Source organism: Lactuca virosa, chromosome 9 (assembly GCF_052849685.1).
Source record: "Lactuca virosa cultivar CGN04683 chromosome 9, Lactuca_virosa_CGN04683_v6, whole genome shotgun sequence".
Lineage (NCBI taxonomy): Eukaryota > Viridiplantae > Streptophyta > Magnoliopsida > Asterales > Asteraceae > Lactuca > Lactuca virosa.
This window is the reverse complement of record NC_136434.1, coordinates 122,836,565-122,859,231: the sequence shown is the minus strand read 5'-3', so window position 1 is coordinate 122,859,231 and position 22,667 is coordinate 122,836,565.

Below are 22,667 nucleotides of genomic sequence, written 5' to 3'. Positions count from 1 at the left end.
ACTACTACTAGTGATTACACGTTGCCACTGGTGAGGTTCACAAGTTGATACTACATTGGTGTTGGCGTTGATGGTCAACATTTATTTGACTCCACAGATTATAAGGTTCGACCTTAAAATCTCCCCTATCTGATGATGTCAAAACTAACTCTAATTGCATTCATCAACTTCATCCATTATTTCTTGCTTCATCAACTGAAAATTATCTCCGGTGAGATCATCCAGAGATAATCTTGTTCCACTTCTTCATGCACCATGTACTCCAGTTGAAGATGAAACAGATGTTTAGTTGGAGCAACATGAAGTTCCTCAATGTGTAGAAAGCACATCTGATTTTCTCCATTGTGATAGAAAATACCATGCTCGAGCTCTCGAATGAACAAGTGTTGAATTGGCTCAACACCCACTGGCAACCTTTTGTTGATGTATACATTGCTAAAATGAAAAAGGAACTTGGCATATTTGGATTTTCATGCAGAGAGGGACAAAGAACCCTTCACCGGCATTATGAACTCCACGTAAGGAGGTGGTCTTGCTTTTTCTTGTGATGAGTTGATCATCATCAGACTCAACATCGCTATCAGCGCCTTTAGGAATCTCCCCTTCAGGATTAGCTTCTGGATAAATAATGTTCAGAGGCACAATATCCAGAAGACCTTTATCATCATCAGTATGGTAATCAATCTTCAAAATGGTCAGCGTGCACTACAATTTCTTTATCATTCCCCCTTTTTTGGCATCATCAGCAGGTAGAGAGAAAATGTCGATATCTGTTACCCCTTAGATAAATAACTTTCTTCTTTGAAGAGAGTCTTCGACTGAAAGTTACCAATGAAGAGTTATGGAGTTACTTTTCAAAAGAAATGTATCACATATTGCAACACAAGGTATCAACGTGTCATGAGATGCAGCGGAAGATATCAATGTCTTAAGATTTTTAGCGGAATAGATTAGAATAATGGATACGTTGGAGATGTATCATGATAGTATGTTGTGATACTACAGATCATTGACATAGAATTGCGAAATCTCATCAGCATATGGTCTTATACGTCGAATCATTAACTTCTTTTATTATAAGAAAACAGCAAGAATGGATAGGTGCATGTAATATATCATGCTACATGATATACCCATAGGCATAGATTTTTCAAGTTCTCATAAGTGCCTGGCATTTGACACTGAATCATAAAGCTTTTAAGAAGAATTTAAGGGCAAGAATAGGTTGGTGCGTGTGATAAACTACGGTACATAGCTTAACCATCGGCACAAAGTTTCGAAGTTTTATTAGTGTATGGCATTATAAAATGAATCCTTAAGCTCTATTTTAGAAGAGTTGAAGTAACCCTTTGTCAATAAAGGACCTGAAAAGTATCTCTTAAGCTAGTGATAATGCAATCAGGGTAAGCCACAGGGTAATGCTCGATGTTTTAGCAGAACATGAGACTTAATGCATATATCAAGCATGTTTCTAGGTAAAGAGTCAGGTAAGAAACGATTAACCAAGAAAATAAACACCCAAGCCTTATAATAACTTTATGATCACGACTAGGCAAACTCACTTTGAAAGTTTAGACAATGCTAGACAATCAGAGTGAGTGGGTGACTGATATTAATCTCAACAGATGGTCTCACTGATGAGATACTTAGAGAGATTTAGTCACATACAACATCATGCTTCCAGGGACAAAGGATTATCAAAAGTTTCATATTTGGAATTCTTAAAAATAAGAAATAAGAGAGAAGATGTTGAAAACAAAAAAAAGTATCTTTCACATAAGAAAATGGAGTTCATGTCATTGAAATCATGTCGAGTTTAGCGATAAGCTTGTTCAGGGTCTTCTCATCCAGAGCCTTGGTAAATATATTGACCAATTGATTAGTGGATGGAATGTAGAATATTTCAACTTTGCCTTTCTGAACAATATCATGGATGAAGTGATGACAGATGTCGATTTTTTGGTATTGGATTATTGAACTGAATTCTGAATCACCAATATAGTGTTGGTATTGTCACATCAAATAGGAGTCTTGGTGAATGAGAATCCATAATCTTGAGGCCGATTCTGAATCTATAGAATCTGAGTGCAACACCTTTCAGCGGCAACATATTCTGCTTCAGTGGTCGAGCAATCCACTAACATCTGCTTCTTGCTTGACAAACTCACAAGTCAATTTACCAGCAATTGAGCTCCTCCTGAAGTACTCTTTCAATCGATACCAAATCCACCATGATCAAAGCCGGTATAACCAACCAAATTGAATTCAGAATCATGTGGATACCACAACCCAAGCTTTTGTGTAAGCTTTAGATAATGAAAGATTCCTTTAACAACAAGAAGATGCAATTCTTTGGGATTGGATTGATAGCGAGCACATAATATGGTTTCAAACATAATATTCGGACAGCTGGAAGTGAGATTGTAACATCCGGTTTCCAGATCAGATCGATTTAGGGCTTCAAAGAGTCAAAGGCATGGTTATTGGGTAAAACCAAGGCTCACGACATGACCATAGAAGGGTCACGAAGTGAGAAGTGATTAAGTGAAGATGTTGAATTATGTTGAGCTCACGACGTGAGATGTGTTGCAGCCCAAGCCCATGACCTTTTAGGGTTTCCTTTGTATTTAAACCCCACAAACTTCATTTTAGGGTTCCAAAAAAGCCTCCTTCATCTCTAAGCTCAGTAAAACCCTAACTCTAGCCTCTCCTTATGATTCTTGAGCTTTTCGTGGTGTTTTGATGGTTTGAAGAATAAGAGATTACCATTGAAGCATAGATTCAGCTTGGAAGTTCCATTTGCAACCTCTAGGCCATTGTGAGTAAACAAGATTCAAGCTTTTTGGTTCCTTGTTTCTAGATCTAAGGTTTTATGCATATTTATCCATGGATATAAGAGTTAGAGTGTTAGGACTCCATAAATTTAGCAACCTTATGGGTCCTTAGGGTCCGTTGGTGACAATATGTTATGGATCTGAAGTTTGGATGATGTTTAAGTTCATGCTTGCGAATTTATCTCCTTTTTCTTCATGAATACCCTAGTTTGAGCTTAAGTCTTGTATTGTACATACAAGACCTTAAAGCATTGAATTTTATGACTTTTTGGTGTGTTAGTTAGCCTTATGGAAAGATGGATTAGTGGCTTAATGGATTAAGAAGTTTTTGGATCAATATGGCATTCAAACTGATCTCACGACGTGAGGTTATGCCTGTCATGTCATGCAGATCATGAGTCCCAATTATTTTCTCCTCTATTGGCTCACAACGTGAGCCATATTTGGTCACTTCTTAAGGGGCTGTTGACTGTTGACTCTTGTTGACCGTTGACCGTTGAACTTTAGACCAGTTTGACCTTCGGTCAAACTTGAAGGAATTAGGTTGTTGATCTAGGCTTTCTTGCATGTTCCTTGTATGGTTGTAGCTCTAGAGTAGGATCATCTGTTTGGGTCGCTATCTCACCTCTATTTACTTATGGTTATGAATTTCATGGAGGTTAGTTGGTAGCGGGATAGTGTGCGGTGTGAGGACTATTTGGTGGTAGTGAGATATATGATTGTTGTATGTCTATATTATCTGCCTACTTGATCCTTGTTTTTTTATATGTCAACATATGGTGGTAGTGGGTTGAGGCGGTCCTTTTTTGTACTGTAGGCGAAGATACCCGGTGCGGGCCGGCTGTAAGCCATAGGCACAAAGGCTCGGGAAGAGCGATTGGGTTGAGGTGGTAGGCCAACAAACCCTGGGTATTCTCGCCCGGTGGCTGATTGGACCCATTACATGTTGGCATTCCAGTCTGAGGACTGATTGGGCCTGGGCATTCCAATCCGATGATTGTGAGCCATTATGCATCCTTGTATGTGTATCGTATGTGGTATTTTGAGGGAAAATCACTAAGATTTGTGCTTACCTAGTTGTTTATTGTTTCAGGGATCGTTTGGTTATCGTGGGAAGCCAAAGGCAGGACTGTACACACTCATCAACAACATGAAGATTTCGCGTTCTTATATTACTCTGATTTTCAATAATTGTAATTGGGAATAAATGGTTTTTCTTAAAATTATTTTATAACTGGGAAGTTTTACCTTAATAAAAGAGTTTTGGTTATGAATTTTGGATGTTACAAGTTGGTATTAGAGCCCCGGTTTGAGCGAATTGGAGGAACACTTGTGTGAATCCAGCCTCAAACTAGGATCTGAGAGTTTTCACAAAATGTTTTTCGAAAATAATTTATAATAAAAGGCTTGGGTTAGGGACACAAACTCGGTCTCTTGCCATGTTCTTGTTTGATTGTTGGCTTAGTATCGGGAATGTGGACCTTAACTTAACTTTGGTTTTACAGGAAGATGTGGTGTGTACAGTCAGCCAGAGCCCGAATAGGAGGGTAGTTCCCAAAATACCCATACTTATTATATGCGCCGAGTTTTTGATTTTGTTGATATATGAAGTGTTAGAAAAGCATGCTAGTGAATAATTTAGGGCTCTTATAGGAACCGTTGGATAGAAGTGCCTGATTTCAGTGATGCCTTATGATATAGGGAATTGCTTGCTATATGCTACTTGATTATATGATTTCTATGTGTATGTTGATTAGTTGTATATGGTCGGGATTAATATCCTCGGAATGATCTACTTAGCCTTACAAAGTATTCCTTGTTTGTTTGTAGACTTAGGGCAGAGTCAATTATTCGATAGTTTATTTGACCCCATATTGTGTACAACAAGCATGAACAAAAGCAACTTGTTGTGAAGAAGCGAGGATGGTCCTAGGAGGAGTACCTAGGAAGTTATTTGTAGATTGTAGGGGAAGTAAGTGTTAGCACACCTAGGAGGGGTCTAGTGCAGTGACTTAGAATCTTGGGATGAATTTCGAATCAACTACGGATAGGTATGGAAGGTAGTATAGGCCCGCACTACCAAAAGCACTTGATCCGTTTGAGATTCGGGAGGAATGTAGAGGTTACTAAGGAACTAATAGGAGTGTGGCCTGGTGTGTTGAGCACTATGTTTTGATGTTTGATATTTCCTTCGTGTATTTTCAGTATGATGGTTAATGAAGGTTCAGGATCAGGAGTTGGCAGCACTGGGAGAGCATGCTTGAGTGATGAGGATATTCGTGGGATCATTGCTACCGGAGTGGCCAAGGAATTCAGGGAGGCAATTCTGGAGTTCTTTGGGTTGTTCAAGACCGCGTTGATTGAGGAGTTTGACCGACACTATGCCACCATTCAGCAAATAGTTTTTGTAATCACCATAATTGTCACCATTGCAGGATCTCAGGGGAAGCGGGGGAATGCAGTACCGAGAGCTTAGAGGCGACATGGACCCAATCATCGCTTCGAGATAGATTTTAGGGATGCTTCTTCATGTGCTCATTTCCCTAGGGCCAGAAGGTGAAATTTGTGATGAGTCTTCTTTGTTGGGGTGAGAAGGGTTGGTGGGAGTTTGTGAACCATTGCTTTTAGCAGGCCGAGCGAGTCGTAGTGACTTAGGAGCAATTTATGGATATGCTCCAAGAAGAGTATGTTCCTCTAGTGGAGCGGGAGAGATTGGAACAAGAATACCTGTCGCTCAAGCAGACAACTGAGTCGGTGACGGAGATCACCAGGAAGTTTACGGAGATAGCTCTTTTCTTCCCTGAGTACGACGCTCCAGAATAGGCACAGTTGTCGTGATACTTGTGTATGCTCAAGATGTAGATTCGAGAGTTTGTATCTACTAAAAAGTACCAGACCTTTACCGGGATGCAGTCAAGCGCCAGGAGGAGGGAACAGCTTCAGGACACTATCAGTCGGCGGCCAAGCATGTCAAGTCCATCAACCCAGGTTCCTGATCAGTTGAGGGGAGGACTTCCGAGTGTGGCAGGTGTGGGAAGTATCATGATGGGAGGTGCCGATTGTTTGTATGTCGCAGGTGCGGTGAGGAGGGTCATTTTGGTATGGATTGCAGGTAGAAGTCGCGGGCCTGTTTCCCTGCACCCCTAGCTTGGCAGTTACCCAACGGTCGTCATAGGACGGCCGGAGGCCTGAAGACCGAGGTTTGAGTTAGCATTTCTTCTACTTAATATTTGCTGCAATATTAGTATTCATCTGTAATTCCTTTTTGTGTTTCAAAGTTCAGTTGTAATCTTGGAAGATCAGTTGAATGGAATTATCTTATTTAGCTTTGTTAAACTGATTTTTTGTTATGAATGGATTAATTATCATTGTTCTTGGAATGCATGCATGTTTGTAATTTATGAATATTGTGTGGGTTCAGATTCTCCTGTGTATCAGGATATCAGTGCTTGGGGTCAAGTGGTAGAGTTCAAGTTAGTCTGAGTACCGAAGGATTGTGAAGTTGTCAGATTCTAGCATATCTCAAGTGGGGGAGAGTGGAACCTCACAGCCGGAAGACCTTATGCCAAGGAGCGGTTCTCAGTCAGATTCTCCAAGTTCAAGACTTTCGTGCAACTGCTGAATCTTTTGATTTCACGTCAAGATCATCGTCGGTTGTTGGATTTCCCTTCTATTTGTATTAGTTTTAGTTGTGATAGCATTTGTAGGTCGAGCTTGTGTTGTAGGCTCTAGGGTGTTAGGAGTCCATTTTGAGGGGTGTGATAAGGGTTTCATTGTTTGTTCTTGTTTAATTGGGGCTTGGAGGTTTGAGTCACGGCCCGGAGACTTGGTAGGATCCGTTAAGTCTTATAGGCCCGAGTGTTCTTGTTGGTAAGTGAATCAGAGTAATTCTGAGTGTTGTTGTTAGTTATTGGATTAGGAGTAAGCCTGAATGTTGTCAATGAATAGCTAAGCTGGGTTATCAGATCCGATTAGGACTGTGGACTAGTTTAATATGTGACCAATTGGTTTTCGTCGCGACGATGCACTTATGTGCGGGATAAGCATGACGATGTTTAGTCAAGAAGGTTTTGAGTCGATCAAATCCGCATAATTCGGTCAACATAAAGGATATGAAGGATGGTTTAGCCTCGTCTAGTGGGTGTTGAAAGGATTTCTCACTGATGTGTCAGTGTGTGAGGTTGGAAGCTATGACATGTGATGCAGTTGCTAATTTGAATGTTCGATAAGGGACGCAAGGTTAGGAGACCTTTGGAAATCAGGTTGGGAGTTTTAGTTAGTGTAGGAGTCATTTAGGGTGGCTTTGTCTTCCGGACGGTTGGATATGATTTTGGGGCCAGCAGTTTAAGGACCAAAGAGCAGTTTTTTCCTCTAGCGGATTAAGGAAGTTGTGAGGTACATTGTTTTCGTCAGGTCGCTTGACTCTCGTTTAGTCTATAGAGGTGTCAGGAGGTGGTCGAATGATCAAGGGGTTAATACCAGAGGGGAAGTGAGAACTTATTTCAAGAACGAAATCTAATTTAAGTAGGAAAGAATTGTAACACCCGGTTTCCAGATCGGATCGATTTAGGACATCAAGGAGTCAAATCCATGGTTTTCGAGTAAAACCAAGGCTCACGACGTAACCATAGACCGGTCACCACATGAGGAGTGATTAAGTGAAGATCCCGAATTATGCTGAGCTCACGACGAGAGAAATAAGAGCTCACGGTGTAAGATGCACTACAGCCTAAGCCCATGATCTTTTAGGGTTTCCTTCATATTTAAAACCCATAAACTTCATTTTAGGGTTCCAGAACAACCTTCCTTCGTCTCTAAGATCAGTAAAACCCTAACCCTAGCCTCTCTTTATGATTCTTGAACTTTTGGTTGAGTTTTGATGGTTTGAAGAAGTAGAGATTACCATTGAAGAATAGATTCATCTTAGAAGTTCCATTTGCAACCTCTAGCAACACCTCTGTACCATTGTGAGTAAATAAGATTCAAGATTTTTGATTCCTTGTTTCTAGATCTAAGGTTTTATGCATATTTATCCATGGTGATATGAGTTAAAGTGTTGGGACTCCATAAAGTTAACAACTTTATGGGTCCTCAGGGTCCCTTGGTGACAATATGTTATGGATCTGAAGTTTGGATGATGTTTGAGTTCATACTTGAGAATTTATCTCCTTTTCTTCTTGAATTCCCTAGTTTGAACTCAAGTCTTGTATTCGACATACAAGACCTTCAGCCATAGTTGGTCACGTTGTGAGGGGTTGACTATTGACTTTCGTTGACCGTTGACTTTTTGACCAGTTTGACCTTGGGTCAAACTTAAAGGAATTGGGTTATTGATTAAGATTCTTCCATGATTTGGTGATAGATGCCTCGTAGGAGCAAGTAGTGCAGAAAGGGAATGCGTCTCAGTGTTTCGAGTTCTTGAATTAAGGCGACTTTTCGTTTTACCGTGCGTCGAAGGCACCAATGTCGTCCCACTAGTTTTGGTTATCATGTATTAGAGGGACGCCATAGGGACTTTATGCAGTCAAGTAGGATAGACTGAGGACTCTTGATTTAGGCTCTCCTGATTGTTCCTTGTTTGGTTGTGGCTCTAGAGTACGATCATCTGTCCGGGTGTCTATCTCACCTCTGAGTACATATGATTATACATTCCTTGGATTGTTGGTTATGTATCCAGGTAAATAGATGTAGTTATGTTGTAGTGATCTGTTAGATCTGTATTCTAGTATATAGGATGTTTCTATGATGTAGTGATATGTTAGATCTGTATCCTGGTATATAGGATGTTATTATGTTGTAGTGATATGTTAGATATGTATCTTGGTATATAGGATGTTGGTATGCTATAGTGATATGTTAGATCTGTATCCTGCTATGACTACCTATACTTGTTGGTTATCATCTAGTGGAGTGCCCTAGGGGTTGTATGTAATCATGTAGGATATCCTGAGAACTCTTGATCTAGGCTTTCTTTCATGGTCCTTGTTTGGTTGTGGCTCTAAACTACGATCATCTGTTCGGGTGGCTCTCTCACCTCTTGTTACTTATGGTTACTCATTTCATGGAGGTTAGCTGGTAGCGGGACAGTGTGCGGTGTGAGGACTTGTAGGTGTTAGTGAGTTATATGATTGGTGTATGCATGTATTATGTGCCTACTTGATTCTTGTTTGTTTATATGTCGACATATGGTGGTAGTGAATTGCGGCGGTCCTGCTTTGTGTTGTAGGCCAAGATACCCGGTGCAGGCCGACTGTAATCCGTAGGCATAGAGGCTCGAGAAGAGTAGTTGGGCTAAGGCGGTAGGCCAACAAACCCTGGGTATTCCAGCCTGATGGCTGATTGGACCCATTGCATGTTGGCATTCCAGTCCGAGGACTGATTGGCCTGGGCTTTCTAATCCGATGATTGTGGGCCGTTATGCATGCTTGTTTATGGTATTTGCGGGAAACTCACTGATCTTTGTGCTTATGACGTTGTTTATTTTTTCAGGTATCGTCTGTTATCGTGGGAAGGCGAAGTCGGGATTGTACACACTCATCAACAACATGAAGATTATGCGTTCTTATATTACTCTGATTTTCAATAACTGTAATTGGGAATAAATGGTTTTTCTTAATATGGTTTTATAATTGGGAAGTTTTACCTTAATAAAAGAAATTTTTTTATTATGAATTTGGGATGTTACAGAGATAGAGTAGAGAATCTATCACTGCTTTGTATATTGTTGCATTAATGTTAGTGCCAGATGGATCAACGGATACAGTAATAGATGGTGACATTAGGGTTTTTTCTGGTTTAATATCGAAGAAGCCAAGCTTCTTTACGAGGTCATAGACATACTTGGCTTGACAAATAAAATCCCATCGGTGAGTTTCTTAACCTGCTGACCCAGGAAAAATGTTAGTTCACTCATCATGCACATTTCAAACTTCTTGGCCATTACTTCATCGAATTCAGTACTCAGTGTCTCATTAGTGGATCCAAAAATTATATCGTCCAAATACACATGAGCAAGAATAATATGAGACCCTAAATGCTTGATAAATAGAGTTTTATCAATGGCTCCATGCTTGTATCCATTCTCCAGGAGATTGTTAGCCAGTATCTCGTACCAAGCCTTGGGAGCTTGTTTGAGACTGTATACAACTTTGTCCAAACGATACACATGATTTGGATATTCTTCACTTTCAAATCATGGAGATTGTTACAGAAAAAACTTCTTCTTGGAGTTCATCATGCAGGAAGGCGGACATGATATCCATTTGATAGACTTTAAACTTCATGAAGGATGCATATGCAAGAAACAATCTTATTCCCTCAAGTCTAGCTAAAGGGAAAAATGTCTCATCAGAATCCAATCCTTCCAATTGACAAAAATCTTGAGTAACTAGTCTTGCCTTGTTTCTTGTCACAACCTCATCTTCAACCATTTAGTTTTTGAACACCTAATTGGTACCGATGATGGTCTTCCCTTGAGTGCGTGGAACCAACATCCACACGTTGTGTCATTTACACTCATTTAAGTCATCTTGCATTGCTTTGACCCAATCAACGTCTCTTAATGCTTCAGTCACCTTCTTGGGTTCAATCATTGATACGAAATTGATAAACATGCATAAATTGCCAATGACTCTACTGCGAGTAAGAACCCTTGAGTTAACATTTCCTATGATCTGAGATTCAGGATGATCACAATCAAATATGTGATTTGCATCTTTATTGTTGATTGGTTCCTCGTCAAGGAGATGTTATTCATGGTTTGGAGTTGCACAACGATTTGGATTTTTAGCACTATGATGTTCGACTTCAGCATCAGCGTCAGTTGGGTTCTTAATGTCATAAAAAAGATTGTGACCTGGGTCAATGTTTGGGACAATTGGCTCAGAAAGAGAGTCAGATGGACCGATAACAAGTACGTCAAGAATGTTTTCAGGATAATCGATTCGATCTTGAATGAAAGAGTCTTCATCAAACATAACATAAATCGATTCCTCAATGACTTGTATTGAAAGATTAAAGACCCTTAGAGCCTTAAATTCACTTAAATATCTCAAAAAGAAACCTTTATCAACTTTTGCTTCAAATTTTGATCGTTGATCCCTCTGATTCAACATATAACAGACACACCCAAAAACATGAAAGTACGAAATATCAGGCTTCCTTCCTTTAAGCAGCTCATAAGCAGTTATCCCATGACGCTTCACAATCATTGACCTATTTTGAGTATAACAGTTAGAATTAATAGCTTCAACTATAAGGATAGAGGGAGACTAGCTTCTACAACCATAGTTCGACCAACCTCTATAAGAGTCATATTTCGTTTTTTAGCCACACCATTTTGTTGTGGTGTCCAGACAACAGGAAAATTCTGAGAAATACCTATAGCATCACGAAACTCCTATAAAGTAGAATTCCTAAATTCAGTTCCATGATCACTTCACAGTTGCCTAACTTTGCGGTCATACAAAACTTCACACTACTTTATAAATGAGATGATCTCTTCAGCGACATGATTTTTCTTTCTCATAAAAATAACCCAGGTGAATCTAGAGTACTCGTAAACAAAAATCAATGTGAATTTCTTCCCAAATATGTATTTGATTGGAACAGTACCAAACAAATCCATATGAAGAAGATGAAATGATTTAATAAACAAAGAACAAGACTTGGGTTTGAAAGAGGATTTTGTCTGCTTCCTTTTGTTGGATTAATGTCTAAGTCCATAACTATATTTGGTATGTACTTGACCCGACCCGGCATGGTCCATTTGGGTTGCACTTCACCGGCACAATTTATATGGATAGTCTTTTGAGAATAGTATATTTATGATTTATATTAATATATTATAAGTTCTAATATATTAATATGAAATCATATTATTTAATTAGTATTGATCAAGAATTAATTTAGAATTAATTAAGTGATCAAAAAGAACTAATTAAATATGGACTCTTATATATATGGAATGGGCCAAGTTCATTTAGGTTGGGCTAAGCTTTCATGGATGGTCCATGGAGCTTTTAACACATGGATCCTATGTAAATGAAAGGTCATGGTTATTAGGGTTTACATGGATGTAACCCTAATCCTCCATAATATATAAAGGGGTCATTGGCTCACAAAATTGGCACAAGTGTGTGAAAAAAAGTGTGGGCCGATTTTAGTGTGCATACATATTCTCTCAAATTCTTCCAAGGTGTTTTGGTGATTTGTGATTCCATTTGAGGCTTCCACACTATTGGGGCTAAGCTCTTAAAGCTTGAAGACATCAAGCTACATCAAAAGGTATGTCATCTAACTAGAACTTTGTAGTATAGGTGCTTCATAATATGCTAGTTAGGATGAAACCTTGGAATAGTTAATATTTGCATGTATAATAGAGAAAACATAGATCCAAGGTTTATAGGGTTGCATGTACACCATAAGAGTGTTAGAATGCTCAAAACCCAACAGTGGTATCAGAGCCTGGTTGTTTTCTGTTATATTGATGCAAATGTTTTATTTTCAAAGTTGGAAAAAAAGAAAAAAAGAAAAAAAAAATATGACGTTTGTCAAATTTTAAGATAATTACTTGTTTTTGTGAAAAACTAATTATTTGTAAAATATGAATCATTTGCTATATGAGTTGAATTAGGTCAAATTTAGTAAAAGATAAAATGATATGATTATTTTATTAGTTTTAAAAGTTTGATCTAAAGAGTTTTTTGAAACCTCCATTAGTTATGGATATGAAAAGGTTTTTAAAAAAAAATGATTCAAAGTTTTTTATGGAGTTACAAAACTTGGTCTTAATGTTTTAAAGAATTCCATAACTTGTTCTTAAGTTATGGAACATGAAAAGTTTCATCATAAAACAAGTATTTAACTCCATAAGTTATGGAATCCAAAAGTTTTCAAGAGTTACAAAACTTGCCCTCAAGTTTTGGAATTTGGAAATAGTTTTTTTATGATAAAAAAAAAAGAATTGAATTCTAAAACTCTTGGGTTCATAACTTAAACAATTAATTAAATGGTTTTAATTTTGAATTTAATAATTGGAATTATGATGTTTTTATTGAATAATTCATTTAACTCTTATGGACTTTATTAATAGATAATTAAAGTGTTTAATTAAAAGAGAATTAATAATTCCATAATGACATGGTTTAAATTTAATTAAATTAAGAGTATAGTTTAATTAATAGATTAAACCACCAAGTATTTTAAATGTCTAAAATACACCCTTATACTATTATAATATTAAAAGTTTAATATATTATATGTATAAGAGCAAGTCGTCTTACCATTAGTAGGCCTCATTCACGAAGCCGGTCTATAAGGGGGGTATAAGGTTACTGCCTATAAAATGGCAGTTTAATGGGTGTCCACTCTCACTCACCGCTTCCTTGACTGGTGGAGGGTCGTTAGCCGAACAGGTAGGACAAGGACTATAATTCTCCCTTCATTAAAAGTATTAATGATAAATACTAAGTAACTAAACTTTTTATAAATTCCCAATCTTAGTTACTTAGGAAAATGTGAATAAGGTGCTAATCCATGAAATTACACTTTGCACTTTGTTTAAGCTGTTAGTGGAGCGTGTGTGGTTAACCGGCACACTAACCTGGACTTAACAAGGTAGGCAAAGGGTAACTTAATGTTTATCATAGTATCGTTGGAGCGTGTGTGGTTAACCGGCACATCGATTGAGGGGTAAATATTAAGGGTACCAAGTATATTTGCATGGTTACTTCACACCTTGTTTTGTGATCCTCGGCATCCCAGTCACAAAACCTGAAGGGCACACTTGAGATTGAAACATGCCATTGAAAAGTTCAATGAATCTTAAAAGAATCTAGGAGTTTCAAAACCAATTAAAACCTAATAATACATTTCGTTTATCTTGGTGGAAATTGGTGAATCGTCATTCACCTACCTTCAAATATTTTATAGCTTGGATTACGGCATCCCTCTTCCAAGTTATAAAATAGTTTGTTGGGTCCTAGCCTTAATATATCATATTGGGTGTTATATTAAGGACTTAAATCAACTTTACGTGAATTTCTCCCATTGTTGATGTCTGGTTTAGACAACAATGATCTTCCCAAACCAAGCTTTCCTAATGAATATGACTTCCCGAGTTTGGCTCATGGAAGTCATACTTCTCTTCCTCCACCTCCTCTAATTATTCTCCCTAACCCACAAGTTCAAGGTCACTCAAGCCCTAATGGCAAGCAAGGTCTATGTGTGATCACATCTTAGAGATGAAGTCACATATTGACAAGCCGGGAGAGTTGGGTGTCAAAGTCTTGAGAAAGTTGGATGTTCAATCACTTTCTAAGTCACATAGTGAGTTCTTTTAGGACTACTATGAAACAGACTATGACATGAACCTTAATGATCATATCTATTTGCTTGGTGCTGCTGAATCAGCAATGATTTGGAACGATAGTAAAGCAAATTTGATTAGAAGATCAACTTCCCAAAAACTTTATGGACAGTGACAATGGTGACACTGGAAATCCAGAAAAAGTATTCTCTTCCCAATGGAAAGGGATTGGCCATAGTCAACCCGGTTGACCAAATGGTAAAGAGAAAGGCTAAGTCTGAGATAGTCCCATTACCAAAGGGTCCATATGTTTATTTTGCCAAAGGAAGGGGCGTTGATTGCAAAGCTGCCAAATTTACCTAAGGATGTTAAAGTCAATAAGTTTGACTCTACATCAGGTAGAGCCCATTATCTAAATCTGTTAAGTTGTATTCTGAGATCCTCATTACATGATGTGACTGGGTCACATGTTGATGTTTTAAGAATCAAAGAATAGAGAGAAATCTTAAAGGAAGTATATGCTGATTCTGATCGCGAAGGTGGATTTCGATCGCATCAGAATTTTGAGCAGTTGCTTAAGAAGTTATGATATATTGCTAAGGAATAGATATCAACAATTTTCCATGTGGATTGTAAGGATAAGTTTTTCCGAAAAGTTTTAAAATAAAAGAAAATTGTTTAATTTTATTTATTTGAAGTATCCTTACAATGGCATTTGTGGAAAATTGTTGCTTATATGATTCCACTGACAGCAATATTGGAAAATGGATTTGATTCTTTCATTTGTGGTAGTGTCTAAATTTACCAAATCAGGAAAGTTCCTCATCACCCAAGTTTCAATTGGACCGAAACTTGGAATCATGCAAGTTGAATAGTATGATGAATGAGAACTTTCAAGCATTGGAAAATCAAGACTAATTACTTGTTCACATGGATGTGTGAGTCAAGTGAAGGACTAAAGGGATCGAGTACACATTCTTGTGCACTGGTCATGTCCACCACAAAGCTCGTTAAGACTATTTGATTTACTAAAGTTTAGTAAATATGGTTATACTTACAAGTTTAAGTATAATTTTGAAACATTGGAAAAGTCTCAATGTATGGCAGAACGAATGGGAAGAATCAAATTAGGCAGAAAGATAAAAGTTTCTCAAATCTGAAAAGATGGGAGAGTACTTTAGTATCATGTTTGTGATCATCTTAATGATTTAGAAATCATATCACAATTAGTCCTCTAAAGGTCATCTTAGTGCATTCTTATGACTAAGAAGAGGAGTCATGAATTGTTGAAATGGTTAGATCAGGATGATGAGTCATACTTCGTTCCAAAACAATTCTTAGAGTCGTACTCCAAGATTGTAACTTGAGTGACATATCTTAAAGAAAGGTTTAAAACACTTGTCAAATGTAACAGTAAAAGTATCCTACTCTTGTACATTTGAAATTGGTAAGTTGTGATGTTTTCGATAAAACAAAGACCAACTAAGGCCAATTGTGTGAAGTGTTTGTCTTGATAAAGAATCCGCACTATCTCTTGAATATTTGGTAAGATAGTCTTATATGTCAAGAGGATAGTGGGAGTCTTAAAGATCCTAAAAAGAATTTCAAGAACTAATCAAGAATAAAACCTGAGGTTCTTCACTAGCATACGACTTGAGGTTTATAACCTATCGTGTCGACATATTCTGTGCCCATTCCAGTTAAAGTTGGCTTTGCATAGGAGTTCTGAAAGTTCTCAATTGGTTGCATAACAACTTGGAAGCAATGGCTGGCCCTATACTGCCAGGTGGCAAGAAGTTAAGATTGCATAAGTTCAGTCCATATGTGTTTGGATTTGTCATTATCCTTGTCTTGTGACTATGGTTTTGACGATTCACATGGATAAGAACACATACACCATAAAATCTAAGGGTCATAAGGTTTCTCTCCGATTCATGAAAATGATGGTGAGGAAACACTTCCACCAAGTAGATTTGAAGCAGATGGCAAAAGGTCTAAACAATTGAGACTATGATTATGGCATCCTTTTTCATAGTTCTGAAATTGCTTAGACACACATGCATGCTATCTAAGGAAAGGTGTATGATTTTGATAAAGTTTTATCAAAGCATCTCGTATCAGAAATATGAACTTTGGTAAGAAAGTCAATAAAGTATTGATTTCTAGAAGTCCAGCTGATTTCTGAGTACATGTCAAAGCTAGTGGGAGCATAAGTGTTATGCTAATAATCATCATGTTAGTGGGAGCATGATAATTATTGTTAGTGTTTCAAGTTAGCAATGTTAATTATAGAAAACAAAAGTTTCAATTCGTGAGGCTGCAGGGATTGAAAAAGTTGTTTTGCTATAATTAAGGGAGAGGATATACTTCATTTCAGTTCTAAAGGCTTAGATTGAGACCTTAATCATCTTTAGTCAAGAATATATATATGAATTTCATGTTGGATTGGTTCAACTTAAGGAAATTCTATATATTGCGTTCTCAAAATTCGATTATGATTACGGCATCCCTCTTCATAATCAAATTTTTGAAAACATGGCAAATAAAAATATTGTAGCAAAAGACTGGTCTAGAATCATGTCTTTATGTGAGACATCATGAATCGTGTACCATTTGCTTTGGGTACAGGATCGATTACATGTGCTATAATATTTGTCATTTCTAAATTTTTCCAAATGCCCAGAGGCATTAAGAAGGGAAAAGGTCTAGAATTGGATATGACTAAAATGATTAAGCAATTGTCGAGGACAATCTGAGGTTTACCAAAGATTGGTTGCTCAGGGACAGTTGGAAGTATAGTGCTAATTTTGGAAGGACCATATTGACATATTCTGAAAAGAGGCATCTCTTATTCAGAAGTGATAGTCAAAATGAGAATATGGAGTTGTCTCCATAGGTGGAAGTTATCTGTGTAAGATTAGAAAACTTAATGCAAGAAGCATGTCCAAAGCAATGTACTTTGAATATGAGACTTAGTTTCCATGGAGTTGATCTCCATTGGAATACCTTATAATGACTGTTGACAAGTCTTTGTGACTTTGTACATATTCATTACAGGAGGGTCAGTGCATATAAGTTTAAAATCTAAATAGATTTCGATAAATGATAGGAATTTGAAATTCTCACATTTTTCGATAAGGATTTGGGAGTGTGAAATTAGAATCATGGAAATTATGTTCAATTGGTTTATTTCACAAAGTAAGGATCATAGACAAACATAGAGTGCATACTTGGTGTATGGCAAAGCTATTGTTTAAGAAAAACATAGTGTACATGCTTGGAGCATGGGACAACTAGTGTTTTTAATTCAAGTATAAAGTTGATAAAACCGAAACAATGAATAATGAGTAATCAGTATGGTGATAAATAAAAGTGTTTATTTATATTCATAGGGTTTGATACCATATTTGATTCATTTATTCTTGTGTTTCACTTTGCATGTTTTGACTTCCAGAATAACTAAGTCGCTCTTCCTGAATGATTAAGTTATTCAAACCATCCACAGTCGGTCATATGTTGGAAGTAGATATGAATCAAGACTGTCATGGGTTGGTTTGTAGAGGTCCAAGTTGGTGGACAAAGTGGTGCTACAACACTCATGAGTGCTCATAAGTTCTGAGTATTGGATTCAACCCGCGCTCATTTGAATCACTTCATGGATTTTATCACGAGTGAGCATGAGACGATAATATCTTATATTCTTCAAACCTAGAGATATGAGTTGTTACTATGAGTTGGTTATACATTGATTGCACGAAAACGCATTTGGTAACTCGATGTTATAAAACGTGCCTTTGTGTATGATTCAACAAGTAGTAGAACAAGACATATGAGTCGAAGTTTATCCATTCCTTTTACCTTCGGGATAAAAGCGATATTTGTGGGCCCCTCGATGATTTAGCGATGACACATGTGAGTGCTTGGCCAAGCCAGGACTGATTTGATTTGTTCAATCAGTCAGTCATCATAAATCGAAAATTGGGAAACAACAAATGGACAGAGAGAATGATTATAATCCATGTCTCAGTCCATATGATATCTAGAATGGAGGAATATATGATCCCTTATCTAATGGACAAGTCATTGACAAGGTCAGAGTTCGACAGCGGCTTTAAGAGCTACGATTGCCAGTTAGGTTTTGAAGTCATACTCAATAATAGTTTTAGACTTATCCAAGTGGGAGACTGTTGGATTAATGTCTAAGTCCATAACTATATTTGGTATGTACTTGACCCGACCCGGCATGGTCCATTTGGGTTGCACTTCACCGGCACAATTTATATGGATAGTCTTTTGAGAATAGTATATTTATGATTTATATTAATATATTATAAGTTATAATATATTAATTTGGAATCACATTATTTAATTAGTATTGATCAAGAATTAATTTAGAATTAATTAAGTGATCAAAAAGAACTAATTAAATATGGACTCTTATATATATGGAATGGGCCAAGTTCATTTAGGTTGGGCTAAGCTTTCATGGATGGTCCATGGAGCTTTTAACCCATGGATCCTATGTATATGAAAGGTCATGGGTATTAGGGTTTACATGGATGTAACCCTAATCCTCCATAATATATAAAGGGGTCCTTGGCTCACAAAATTGGCACAAGTGTGTGAAAAAAAGTGTGGGCCGATTTTAGTGTGCATACATATTCTCTCAAATTCTTCCAAGGTGTTTTGGTGATTTGTGATTCCATTTGAGGCTTCCACACTATTGAGGCTAAGCTCTTAAAGCTTGAATACATCAAGCTACATCAAAAGGTATGTCATCTAACTAGAACTTTGTAGTATAGGTGCTTCATAATATGCTAGTTAGGATGAAACCTTGGAATAGTTAATATTTGCATGTATAATAGAGAAAACATAGATCCAAGGTTTTTAGGGTTGCATGTACACCATAGGAGTGTTAGAATGCTCAAAACCCAACACCTTTTTTCACACGTTGAACATAACTTATCTTTTTCAAATGCCATCTTATGCATCCCTTTTACAAGTTGTTTTCTAGATATCTTGGAAATATTCTTGAAGTTAAGGTGAGAGAGTCTCGTGTGCAACAAGTAATTCAGATGAGAATGTAAACGAGAGAAAAAGCAGTTCCTAAGAGAATTATCAGCGGAAAACATGTCCAACACATTGATGTCATTTTTGTGACTTGCAGTGAGTACTATGACATTCTTTTGATCCATCACTTTTCCTTCCCTTTTTTTCTAAATGCACTTCGTAGCCGACATCACATAGTTGGCTGATTGTGATGAGATTATACTAAAGACCTTTGACATAAGATACATTTTTGAACTCGGCTGATTTGCACTTGATTTTACCATAACCTTTTATGATTCCCTTGCTATTTTCTCCATATGTAATTGTAGGGTCATCTTTCTTCACATAATTATCAATGAGAGACTTGAATCCTGTCATATGTCGCGAGTATCCACTCTCTAAGTACCAGATATGCTCTTGACCCTGCAGTACTAAAGCACACATTAGAGCACACTAACCCATTTTGCAATTGATCTCTTAGGAAGGAAAATGATATAACATTCATTAAGAAGAAAATTTAGAGAATTTTCCTTTCTAATCCATTTATTGTTTCGAATAATGATGTTATCAGCACGTTTGGTATTTTCCGCAAATGTGCACTCGCTCATCTTATGTGATGGGTCTCCACACCAATAACATATTTTGATTTCAATATTTTTCTTCTTTTTAAAACTTAAGTTTTGATTTCTCTTAAAATTTGGCTTCTAGTGAGTATAATCTTGTTCATTTAATTTAAAAACTCTTTCTTTTGTTCTGTAATTGGATACGTTGCATTGTGAAGAACCACTACTATTACATGCTGATGAGTTGGAAAAATCATCAGTGTCAGAAGTGCAAGAAAGCCAATCAGAGTCATAAGTACTTGAAGGACAACTAGCGTCAACATTACTTACAGTACATTGACAAAATTCACTAAGAATTTCATTTACTGAGTGAAAATCGCCATTTGAAATTTAATATTTTATACAGATAGGTGGGGAAGGTAGTATAGGCATGTACTACTGGAAGCACATGACCCGTATGCGTAACAAGGAAGTCACGAACCCAAGGGTCTAGTCTTCCCATAATTATTGTAATAGTATGAATTATGGCTTTATTGATGCAATCTGGTTTATTTTCAGTATGGTGTACATGAGAGGTTCTGGATCAGGAGCAGGCAGCCCGACAAGGCCAGGATTGACTGATGATGAGATTCAGGAGTTGATCTCCACTAAGGTGACTGCAACTGTTCGTGGTGTTATCCCGAAGGTTTTTGGGTCTATTAAGACCGTGATGATTGAGTTGATTGGTGAGCGGTATGCCGTTGAGAATGAGGTTCTTGCTACTACGGGGGTGGGGGTGCAGGGGAGAGGGTCATTCCAGTACCGAGACTTCAACAACACAAAGCCCTTGGAGTTCGACGGGGTCAAGGACCTGATCGTAGCTATGATATAGATTTCTAATGTTGATGGTTTCTTCTTTGCTTGTTCCTATTCAGAGGACTGGAAGGTCAGGTGCACCCTGAACCTTCTTCGTCTGGGCGCAAAGGACTGGTGGAACCTGATGACTGGTTCTTACAATCCTGAGTAGAGGGTTGTTGTTACATGGAGGGCAGTTCTTGGAGATGCTTTTCATGGAATATGTCCCCCTGGTGGAGAGAGAGAGAGAGAGAGAGAGAGAGAGAGTGTGTGTGTATGTGTGTGTGTGTGTGTGCGTTTGTCTCAGGAGTATCTGGTGTTGAGGCAGACGACATAGTCGGTGATGGAGATCACCAAGATGTTTACTGAGAGAGCTCTTTTTTGTCCTGAGTATTCTACTTTGGAGCATGCCTAGATGACGTGATACTTGAGCATGCTCAAGACTGAGATTCGGCAGTTCGTGTCTACCCAGCGATACGGTACCCCTCAGAGCATCAGGATGTCTCATAGAGATGTGATATTGAGATTGAGACTCAGACGAGGGAGGAGAGGCAGGATCTAGATCAGCCACGGCCTGCGGTAAACCGGTTTAAGCCCGTTGTTTCATAATCTGGAGGTCAGAGGCAATGTACTTGTGGCAAGTGCGGGAATGTGCATAAGGGCGTTTGTCGATAAACTTTTGGGTGCCACAAATGTGGTAGGGAGAGCCATATTTCTAGAGATTTTGTCAGCAGGCCCTAGTGCCGAGCACCAGGATTTTCTACCACTGTGAGTAGGTTGGCTATATGAAGGCCAGTTGTCCCTTACTCACTGTGAGACCAGTGCAGGCTCCAACTTCGTCTACCTTGAGAATTATAGATGGACAACAGGGGAGAGATAAGGCCTCAAACTCCAAAGGTCGTGCTTTTCATCTCACAATATAGGAGGCCAGGGCGGTTTCTAACATCGTTACTGTTATGTTCTCATTTTTTTTATTCTGTCAAGTTATTTTATTATAGTCTTATGATTGTGTGATTGTGTGTGGGACACTATGTGTGGTTTATCTAAGTCTCCACCTAGAAATCAGAATTTTCCCTCATGTTGATCTTGATGCTATATTTTGAGGACCTTTGTATTCCATGTTGCATAATGAGATATGTGCTTAGGGAATATTTAGGTGAGCTGGTTTTAGGACTTCTATGTTGGATACATCGACCAACGACAGAACAAGACTTAAGTGGAAGAATACCAACAACCGGTTCAATTTTTTTGGTGGTTTCAGCAAGGACTACAAGGAATCTGCAAGGTGGGCATGCCGGATTTGAACGCAGGACTCGTAGGGATCTTTTGTAGTTGCGAGGAAATAAGGGATTGGTATGATCGTGGGTGTAAAAAATCGGTGGTCATCAATTTCATACTGTTAGGATGATTGATTACATGTTTGCATTGGAATTGTTCCATTATAAGTGGGTCGTGGGATTAGGTTTTCACATGTTTCTTTGGTTAAGATATTTGTTCTCCGTCATCCGTTAAAGACGCTCGATGACCTTAAAGTGGAATCAGTGGAAGATGCTTAGGGATATTGAGTTCGTTATGATTCGGGGGTATGTTTATATGATTTTTGAATATGTGTGTGTTTGTGTTCGTAAATATTGACTGGTCATGGAATGCTAGTTCTTGTAAGCTCAGGTTGTTGACAGCTTTATGTAGTAAGGTTGTGAGATAATTTGGAAATTCATTGATTTCATGGATGGCAAAGAGAAGTTGAATACAAGTGGGGAGAACCGTTTGGATTAAGGGAATGATTCTCGGCAAGGAATGAGGATTCATGTGACTTGTCAATTCTGTGCCACGTCAGCAGGGGCGCATGGCGACTTTGTGATTAGGATCAGGTTGAGGGTGGTGTTAGAGCCTCTCTACCCATTTTTGTATGATAAATAATTTGGGGTTCGAATCATAACCTAAACACCTGATTGAGGTTTAGTTGGGTGAGGTTTCGACTCACGATTGATTATGGAATGGTATGGTAGTAGTGTTGTAACACTGTAGGGTGGCCGTAGCATTCAGTTGGCCAATGAACAGTTACGAGGATGTTGTGAA